Here is a 9698-nt window from a genome sequence, read left to right on the forward strand (position 1 = left end):
ATCACCATTGCAAATATGCAAAAAAAAATTATACAGCCAATAAAATGAGGTTTATTAAATGAGGTGTATTGATTTATACTTAAAATAATGGGAGTCGTTCTTATAACAGTAAAAATACAAAACACCCTGGAAATAGACAAAGTTGAGACTACATCATATAAATAGAACTAGATAATGCTTACATGTGAGACTACGTATGCAATTGTATGTGACTAACCTATCCACTGGTCTACCGCCATACACAAATGGTGACTATGTCTAGGACAGAGATCAGGGTGACTTTCACTTTTAAAAATGTGTTCTCATAGTTTCTGAATTGTTACAAGATCATCTTATTTTTCTAAACAAAAACATTTGTTAAAAATCACACTTCAGATAAAGTATATTTATGGCAGCCATCACCTTGGCAGTGCAGGAACAAACTACTACTGTCTGGTTCTCTAATTCTGAGGATATTTTATCCTTTCTATCATCCCACACAGTTCTCAGCAATGGACTTTCCACGAGGTGTAGGAAAGCCTTTCTACCCCCATAACTTAGGAGCTCAATATGACACTACGAAGTGCAGAGCAAGACCACCACAGAACGTCCTTACTAAATCCTGGGGTAGTGTAAGCAGCCACTACAAATGAATTGATGCTCGGTTTTCTTGTTGCCCCAACAATTGGTGAAAAGCAAAAAGCTGGGTCCAATCAACAAAAAAGCTTACAGGGAGCCACTCCAGAGCTGGCAGTAAGTAAGAGGAAGCCACAGAAGAAGACAGCAGGGACCAGTTGGTGCCAGGACCATCTCACTGCATGGCACCAACACATTTTTGCCTGTGACTTTTTTTTTTCTTTCTCTTTTGCTGGTACTGGGAGGTTGACCTAAGGGCTATGCACTTGCTAAGCAGATGCTCTACCACTTGCGCCATGTCCCCAGCCCTTTTTTACTCTAGTTTTCTTTTTTAATTTTTATTTATTTATTTACTGGCAGTAGCAGAGTCTGTCCTCAGGGCTGCACGCTTGCTAGGCAGGTGCTCTACTGCTTCCCAGATAGCCAGGGTGACAGGTGCCCACCACTGCACTCAGCCATTTGCTGAGCACGAATGGCTTGTGGCATGAATGTCCGACATCCTGGGGCAGCGGGCTAAGCTGCACTGGTTAGCTGCCGCTGGTTCCCAGTCACCCAAATAACATGAAGTAATATCCTTGGCCTGTTTGTGCTGTCGTTGTCTTGTTTTTCGTTCCTGGAGAAGTGGACTATGTTCAACGTGCATGATAGAAAGCATCCCAAATGTGTCCCAGTAGACTCTGATGTAACCCTGCCCATGTCCCCATCTGGGTAGCATAGGCAGAGATCCTGTTCTCTTCTCTCTGCGTCTGCTTTGATTCACCATCAGCTGTAAGTGAGGAAATTAGAGCAGAGAGAAGAAACAATGAACACACTGTAATCTTTACAATACACCAACAGTAATATTGTGACAAACAGTTCAGCAGTGTAATTCAGCCCTCCGAACTCTCAAGAACAGTAGAGAACAAGGTCTGTATTTCCAGAGCTAAGGAACAATGGAGGACACGGGGCCATGAGTTCCATAAATTCTCAACAATTACGCATCAAGTGAACAAAAGACAGAAAAACCAATGAATGTATACACAAGTGAAAGCACACAGTACTTGAGAAAATCCAGGGAATCATTTCTGATACAGTTTTCAACAAAGCTCTATGTACACCTGCTGCAAATTGTTGGTTGTTTTTTAATCAATATCTTTATTTCAAATCGTGAAGCATAAATAAACTCAGCGAACCACAGGATACAGCAGCAATAGTGTCTTATGTCAGGAGAGCCCCTTGAAAAGTCAAAAGAAATTTCCCCAAGTACATTTCATTAAATAGTGGAGTGACACTTTGATTAGGTTGCTGGAAGACTGTGAATTTAAAATGCCAGCACATTGCAGAAACACAACAGCATCTTACTAACTCAGCCACCTTTGACATGCATGCTTTCTTCCCAGGACAGCCTAGCCAGGTGCACACAGCATTGAGAAGGGTAGTTATAATGGTATACAAAAAAAATGGAATAATTGTAGGATTTTTTTGTATTTTAAGTTCTCTGTTAAAGTAGGGAAAATTAGATTGCAAGAGCTAAAACAAGCAATGTAGCATGAATGCTATAAAGCAATGATTTCAAACAAGCTCTGAGCTATATTTTGAATATGAAGTATCATTTGAAGTATTTACATATTAACTCTCCTTATCAAATTACACAAATGTAGGAAAAGATAAATTAGATGCAGTTCTAGAATCAAGCATGACAACAACAGAATGCAACTGCAAAACTCCTCTTTTATATATACATTGGAAAGTACTCTAAATGCATTTGAAATTCAGGTTTTTATTAATTTCATCTAAAACACTATAAAGATGTAGGTGAAGTTTTTTAAAACAAAATGTGTGTATTTAAGGATACCCCAAGTCAAGAAAACAATGGCTTTGTTTAAATTAAAAATGTATTTGAAGACTAAGCTTCCTTCAGCTATGCCATTACAATTCAGCCTGACATTTATATTCATAATATAGAGTTCTAAAAAATACCTTAAACTGTGCTAAATGTGAAGCCATAAATCACAGATAGGTTAACTCCAGCAGCAGCAAGCTAACTTCAAATATCTCCAGTTCCCATCTTGTCATAGACATGGCTCCCAACTGAGGTGGGTATTGATACAGAGGACCCCAGTAAACTCTGGGAAAGAGGACTTTCTCCCCAACCTTATGGCTGTTGTATTCAGTTTTCTCTCTTTTTTAAAAATAAATTATCCTATCCAGCCATGATGGCACATCTGTAGTCCCAACTACTCAGGAGGCTGAAGCAGGAGGATCACTTGAGTTCAGGAGTTCAGGGCCAACCTGGGCAACATAACTAGAACTGCCTCTAAAAAAAAGTATATTATCCTGATTATAAAAATAATTCTTGTTCTTTAGGACCACATTGTATACAATTTTACATTTAGTTAATCTCTAAATTTAACACTAAATTGTACCTTTAGCAGTATCTCATGATATTAAAAGTTCTCTGAGGAAATAAATCATAATGTGTTTGGTTTCTTAATCTTGGAAACTTAACTGGTTACCAACCTTTTGACATAATAATTAAGATTGCTATGAATGATAAATATTATGGCATAGTATTAAACAATTGGACACAATTCAATCTAATTGAATGTAACTGGTTTAAACAGCAAAATTATTTTAATAAATCTAGTTCTATCTTCACCCTCTTTCATCGTCCAAAAACCTAGTAAGAATGGTTTTTGACACCTTCCCTGGAGTCACCCAGCAAGTCACTGGAAAGCACAAAGCATGGGATGGACCCCTGGATTTTACTCAGATTCATTCAAACGCATTAGTTAATGTGTTAAAATCCACCCGTCTCTTGCAGCATCCAACTCAAACTTTTCTTTCTTGTACATGAGAATTTAATAGACATCCTCAGACAGTTTACTGAAAGCCAGGTGCTGACAAGAACATCCTTCTCCCAGTCTGATGGTCTGGCACCACCATCGAAAACAATGACCTATATCAAGCCCACAGATACAGGCTAATTTAATGGCCGCTGTTTAAATTTATAGGGATAGTCATTTATAAGTCATATACCACCAGCACAGATAGACCACTTCATACTCTAATTTTAAAAAGGAAAAAAATAATAGAAAAAAGACTGACATCAACATAGCAGCAGCTCAACGAAGAGGAGTATATTTTCTTGCAAGTCAGCATTTCTCCTGGGCTTAGCTCAGAATTCCAGAATGCTTTGCCTTGGTGGCACCTCCATGTCTGCGTGTGCTTCTGCCATGGAGAGCAGGGAAGAGTGGGCTCAGAGATGCCCTCCAGCAAGAGACTCCACGTAGGACTGACAGGGATCAGTGAGCCCTTCCTCGGTCATTAGCAAAGCCAATCACAAGCCCTCAGGCTCACCAGTGAGGCAGAGCACAATCCTCCTTTGTGTCCAAATGCTGGAGAACCCAACATTGAGAAAAGCATTTGTGCCTACCACACAGATCTAGAACCCTAACAGGGCTCCCCTTAAGTGGGAAGTTGGCCTCCCCATCTCAGCACTATCTCAGCTGTCTGGCTTCTCAAACAGTTCCAACCATGGTTCAAAGACAGGTATCCCAGTGTTGGACTGGCCTTGATAGAATAGATCAAGTCCCAGAAATAAGGGGTTAGTTAGGCTTTATCTTGGTTGCATAGCAATGGATGCAGTGGGAGGTGTTCCCACAGTATAATAGAATTCAAACCCCAGCTCTGCATCACAATGAGCTGGATGGTGTTGGAAGGTGGGCACCTCTGGCAGGCAGAATGGAGTCAAGGTCACTTACACTGTGAAATGTAAGCATCCTTCCTGTCTCAATGGTTCCCGTACACAATATTCTCTAAGGACCACATAGAGCGCCTCAAACAGTGCTAATGAGTAGGGGCCTAACCACAGCGATGACAACTCGTAGATCACACTACTCAAAGTCTGTGATGTACATTACTCTTCAATATTCACATCAGCACCTTGAGGTACGTGCTATTGTTTGCTGCATTTCAGATGAGGAAACCGAGGCAGAAGGAAGTAAAAGAGCTTATCCAACATCCAGTTGCTAGGAAATAGTGGAAACAAAACTCAGACCATGACCCTTGGACTCCAGAAACCCTGCTCCCTTTCACTGTGTGCTTTCACTGTGCCAAGATGCTCTACATATGTTGCAGGTCACTCTCTGCAAACACCGAAGGGTCACTGTTTCCATTAGACAGACAGGTCTTGCCCAAGGCCACTGCTCATCAACACCCAGAAGATCATTTGCACACAGCCAATGGTGTTCTGCTCTGCCAAGCTGCCGCTGTCTTTCCTGACCTCACACCTACAGAGCAAGTTCTTTTTGCCAGTTATACTTCTGCCAATGATGACAATCTGTTTCCTCCCATGCAGCCTCCCCCTCTACTTCATTTCACTCTCCGGCCTGTCCTTGAGAGCCGGCAGCCCCGGGATTAGGATCACGAATGCTTTGACATTGCCTTGACCACCTCTTTGTCTGTGGTGGGCTTTTAGCTCTTCCCAGAGAAGTTCTTCAACTCAGATATTCTCCTCTAGAGAGACTTGATCTCCTGAAAGCCAATTTTCAGACTTCCTGTTACGAACTGGACTCCACTCTAGCTTGCCCTTGACATTTCCTAGCAGGCTTGAAACCAAGCTCAAATGAGTAAAGCCTGCCTTCTCTCAAGTGGGGTCTGCTTCCAGGGAGTTGGAGAGAATCATTTGTCCGTCTTCTCTGTGGGCAGCTGCAACAGTGGCCCAGCCAGAGGGAACTTGTCAGAGTTCCCATGGCAGAGGAAGATGATTGCAAGGACCAAGCCAATAGTACGACTTCGATGCGCCTCACAGTCACCCATTGACTTTCAACCCAAGTCTTACCTAATATGTCTTTTTTTTTTTTTTTGGAAGCTTTTGATGAATATTCAGTATAGCTAGAAGCTAAGCAGTGGAAGTGAATTTCTAACTGTTTGCTTGAGGACTATAATTTAATGGGGCATTATGATTTATTAAATCTGAGGACAGTGGCATCGCATCTTATTAATCAAAAAATAGAAAAGATCTATGCAGCCATTTTTCTCTACTGTCATAGTAGTTTATTGGATGGTTACCTCTAGAGTAGAATGGGTGTTACCATTTTAGCTTCCAGATTCAAATATCCTAAAAATAAGTAAAATCCCAGTACCTTCAAATCCAAAACCCCTAAAATCCAACACCAGCAAACCCAGGCCTAGTTTCTAAATGTTTCCTTTCCAATATCACATCCACCTAGAATTTGAAGTTCTCTAAAAGAAGCTTCTATTTTCATGATCCTATAAACAGTAGGAAGTATGTATTGGGGTTCAAATATGCAGCAACTACACAGGGTTGGATGCTTTACATGTACACACATGTACATGTATGTATACACATGGTGTGTGTTCTAATCAGAACAGTTCCTACAATGAAAGTATCTCTCTCTCTTTTTCCCTCTCTCTCTTTCTCTCCCCCCCTCTTTATCTGTCTCCCCCATTCTCTCTCAGGCAGTAGTGGGATTTGAACTCAGAGCCTGTGCTTGATAGACAAGTGCTCTATCATTTGAGCCAAGGTTCCAGCCCTTTTTGCTTTGATTAATTTTGAGATAGGGTTTCACTTTTATGTCAGGGATGGCCTGGACCCCAATAGTCTCATATCTGGGATGGTGAACTTGCACCACAGTGTGCAGCTTTTTATTGGTTCAGATGGGATCTCTTGAACTTTTGGCTGGGGCTGGCCTTGAACCACAATCCTCCTAATCTCAGCCTCCCCAAAAGCTAGAATCACAGGTGTGAGCCACTGTGCCCAGCTATCATCTCGATTTTTAATCATGAGAAAACTAAAGTTCAGATAGAGACCCAAGGTCATCTGGTTGACCGTGTGGAAAGCAGGCTTCACACTGAAGCTCCTGTGAGGTTCCTCCATGGTAGACAAAAGGGCAACTGTCTCCCAAGATGCTGGAAATATCCACTCCCGTTGGCGACTTCTGCCAACAACATTGATTAATAACCAAAATGGTGAACCTCTAGAAAAGAACAGTAAACCAGGCAAGGGAGCCGGCTGTCTCCTCCCACTAAGGCCGGTTGGGGGGGGTGTGGTTCTTCTGTGTTCTCCATTGCAAAGCAAGAGTTCTAAGGTTTCTACAGGGAACAACTGACAAGAAGGACATTTTTAGTCAACATAACCATCTGTGAATGTTTACAGAATCATTTACCCTTAAAACAGAACTTCTGAGATTTTTTTTTTTTAATTCAAAATGCAGTTTTGAATTCTGGATATTCTAAATTCATCCACTTCTTCTGTTACAGACTTAGCAGGAGTCCCTGGTGAGCTGATTGCAGAGCATTCTGGGAAAAATACTCTTGTCTTTCTCCCAGGGGGCTTTGTCCCCACTCCCTCCATGTCCTTGCCCCATGGGCCTCAGCCTGGCAAAAGTGCAGGCCACACATCTGGAAGGAAGGGGAGCATGTTTTGGGTGATGCTGAACTCCAAATGGTCACCACCTGAGTATGGACCGTTCATCTCTGCTCGCCATTCCCACTGCCCACAGTCCTGGGCAGGGCTTCCCATCCCCCCACCGGCTCTACAAACAGGTGTGAGACAGCTGCAGACCCAGATTCTGCACCGTGAGTGAGAGGGAGCTCCCTACCTTCCTCAAGTGCCCCCAGCCTCTGCAGCAGGTGGCCCTGACGACGCCATCTATGCATCCTCCACGTAACTTGGGAAAGGCCTGGACTCTGTGACACAGAACTTGCCACAAAAGCAGCTGCTGTCCCGTCTCGTCTGCTGCAGGGACTGCCTTCCTGAGCTCATTCTAGAAGCCTAAGTAGCAAGCAGAAAGAGAAGGAAAAGGGACCAGCACAACTCCCAAAGGGAAATGACTGTGGACACGAAAAGGAAGAAGCATCAGTTTGACCTAAGTCCACCTGACCTAGGGCATACCTGCCCAACACCTGTGTGGCACTTGTTCAGTCCTCATGTTCTGTGTTCCCCATCTGTGGCACGACAGCTGGACAGAGGACTCTCAGATCCCATCCAGCTCTGCCACTGCCGTCTTTGAAATCCCAAGACAATGGCTTTGGAAGGACGCGGTGCCAGTGTGTGTCGTCACCTCATCTGTCAGCAATGAGAGGCTGGAAGGGTGTGAAGCCGAGGTGTCCTTGAAGCATGTCCAGGGCAGTGACACGTGGCCGGGAGGTCAAGCGAAGCTTTCGTCTAGACACAGTCTCAATTGTAGGTAAAATTTGGTATGTGGAAAAGGTAACCTTTCCAATCAATAGGGAATAATTCTTCAACGAGTAAATGACATCAGACCAGTTATTTGGCAAATGGAAGAAGAAATTGGGGTCTTTAACTTCCTTTGTATTTCAAAATGTTTGCAACAATCACAGATAAAAAGCAAAACAAAAATGCACTAGAAGAAAATACGAGTGGTAGGTTACAAGGTTAGGAGAAACCTTCCAAAATACCTGAATAGTAGAAAAAACACATACAGGGAAAATTATATATTCAATTCCAAATACAACTTTCTGACTTCTTTCTTTTGTCTGTACTGAGGTTTGAATCCAGGACCTGGCACTTGCTAGGTAGGTGTTCCATCACTTAAGCCATACCTCCAAACTTTTTTCACTTTAATTAGGTTTTAGATAAGGTCTTCCCTTTTTGCCTGGAGCTGGGCTACAACAGAAATCCTTGTACCTATGCCTCCTGCACAGCTGGGATTACAGATGTGTCATACCACACCCTGCCTGTTGGCTGAGATGAGGTATCACTAACTTTTTTGCCTGGGCTGGTCTCAAACTGCAATCCTCCCAATCTTCACCTCCAAAGTAATTGGGGAACAGGTATGAGATACCATCCCTAATGTTTTGGGGGAGTTTTTTTTGAGAGAGGGTCTCAGTATGTAGTTCAGGCTGGCCTGGAATCCACTAGGTAGCCCAGACTGGCTTCAAATTTGTGATTCTGCTTCAGTCTCTCAAGTGCTGGGATTTTAGTCCTGTACCAGATGCTTAGGCTCAGCTGAATACCATTTTTATATAAGTATTTTATATAAGTTTTATATTATATGCTTTATATAATTATGCATGTAAGTATTTTTATACAACAGTAAATTAGCAAACATTTCTTGGTGGCAGTACTAGGTTTTGAACTCAGGGCTTCATACTTCCTAGGTAGATACTCTACCTCTTGAGACAGAAATTCAGCCCTTTTTCCTCTGGTTATTTTGAAGCTAGGGTCTCGCTTTCTGCCCAAGCCATCCTGGAACAAGAGCCCCCTATTTTACGCTTCCCACAGTTGCTAGAACAGCAGGTACACACCACCACATCCAGCTTTTTTCCATTGAGTTAGGGTCTCACAAACCTTCTTGTCCAGGCTGGCCTGGAACTGCAATTCTCCCAATTTCAGCCTCCCACATAACTCAGAATGACAGGGGCATGCCGCAGCACCCAGCTATTGGTTGAGGTGGGGGTTCATGAACATTTTTCGTCTTGAGCCACAACCCACCTGACGTCAGCCTCCCAAGGAGCTAGGATTATAGGTGTAAGACACGAGCCCAGCTACAACAGCAAACATTTAAGACAAAAGGCAAGCTAGAAAAATGTGTTCCGGAGTCTGCTACATTAACACGGAGTTGCCACTCACACTACACAAAGACCTAAGTGTCCACATCGGACAGTTTCAGGACCTGTTCACCACATTCTCTGTGAAGTTTGTGAAGGCCTGAAGACAGGAGGGGAAAAAAAGAAAAGTATTTCTCAAAGGTCAATGCACTTGGACCACATTTAGTGAGAAAGATGAGGCTGTGCTCAGGCAAGGCCCAAGAGGACTGCAGCAAGGTGATGGAGCCCACATGCTATCATGAAAATCCACGGCAATGGGGGAAGGGCTGAAGGACAGAGACAGAGAGGCCACGGAGAAGGGGCTGGGTACAGGGAGAACACAGGGTACAGTTAGAAGGCTCAAGTCAGGGAGATTTCCATGCTGGACCAGACAAGAGGATTTCATGCAGAGGAAAGCCAACCCATGGGTCTGCGAGGGTGGGTGCCAATGCCCAGCTGCAGCCCCTGCATGCTCTTCCCAGCCCGTGGTACCCCAGGCAGGAGTTGGAGGTACTCTAGGAGCTCAG

Source organism: Castor canadensis, chromosome 12, assembly GCF_047511655.1.
Source record: "Castor canadensis chromosome 12, mCasCan1.hap1v2, whole genome shotgun sequence".
Lineage (NCBI taxonomy): Eukaryota > Metazoa > Chordata > Mammalia > Rodentia > Castoridae > Castor > Castor canadensis.